A 1,528-nucleotide genomic window follows, 5' to 3' on the forward strand; every position below is an offset into this window, starting at 1 on the left:
GCATTCTTCAGGTTTTAACTTGATTTTCATTGTTAGGATCAGCCCCAGTTAGGCTTGTAATTTTGTTTTCTGGTGATCATTCTTGCACCATTTTGTTCTCAATTAATTACACAGCATGTTTCAGTGAAGACTTTAAATTTAATATCTTGGTCATTGAATTCTCATATTCTAATATATAATTTCAGTTTTCCCATAATTTTTTGAGCAGGATTACCACTAAGATCAGATTTTATATATGTATATATCAGTGATTTAGAGATGGACAGACACAGTATGAAAGACAGACAATACATTTGTCCATGTCAGAGACTGACACCATACATACTATACATGAATATACCACTAATGCTATAGATAACACTACACATACCATTAATATTAGAGACTAACATTACACATATCACCAAGACTAAATGCTGACAATACACACACCACTCATACAAATAATAGACATGTTATTGAAACTAAAGACTGACTATACATATACTGTCCATACGGATACAGCCAATACCAGATATGCTGGCAAGGCATTCCCAATCAATGTTTAATCAATATATCATTATATTGGTCATACATTAGGAATTCCTATTCATTATCAACTCAATGCTGCTTCCCCTGCTCTGACCATCAATATTATAAATGCTCTATATCAGCAGGAGTGTAGAAAACAGCACCAGCAGAACAGCATAGATTAGGCAAAGAATAATAACTGTACTTTTTAAAAAAAGTCTAATCAACCTCATCAACCCTAAATCTGCCCCAATACATATGTAAGGCCCTTTCACAACCATGGGAGAAAACTGTACGGTTCATCACTTCCACATGCACAGCAAACTCTTCTCTGCCCGGGACTGGCAAACCACACTGCAGGTAATCACATTTGCTACAATTTTCCAACCGCAAAAAGTGACTTGTGGGAACTGTGTCACAATCTGTTGCAGCTGTATGCACATGAAAAAACAATAGGGATAGAAGTAGTTGGACTGTGGCCGAGCCCACGGCGGAACTCTTCAGGTCTAACATGGCTCCTATACTCACTAAGGTGCTACTATAGTGTGATTCCTACCTCACATTCTATTTATAGCCTACTACTCCAAAAACTTTTGTTTACCTTAGTAACCATTATACCATCATAGCAACTGCCCCTACCAAAAAAACTACCTCACCTTCTATTTCATGAAGATTCCCATTTCAAAAATATAACTCACCTTCTATTTCATTAAAATTCCATCAAGATTAGCCGTTGAAACCAGTAGAAACAAGCATACCCTTACAAAAAATGTTGTTACCAGAGTTTTATATTGGAGTGGTGCAAAGTGAAGAAACGTTGTCACGATATCTCCTCTAACATGGGCTCCTGAGGAAAATTATTGCCGCAGGTGCGATGGCCCAGTGATGTTGACGAACAAGAAGGTCCGTGGACATAATGTACCGGTATGGAGGTGCAAAAGAAAGGGTTGCCAGTCCGTTCAATCAGTAAGAAAGGGGAACAAATTCTTCCATTACACTGATTTAAACGGAAGACTCC

This window comes from Pyxicephalus adspersus, chromosome 3, assembly GCF_032062135.1.
Source record: "Pyxicephalus adspersus chromosome 3, UCB_Pads_2.0, whole genome shotgun sequence".
NCBI lineage: Eukaryota > Metazoa > Chordata > Amphibia > Anura > Pyxicephalidae > Pyxicephalus > Pyxicephalus adspersus.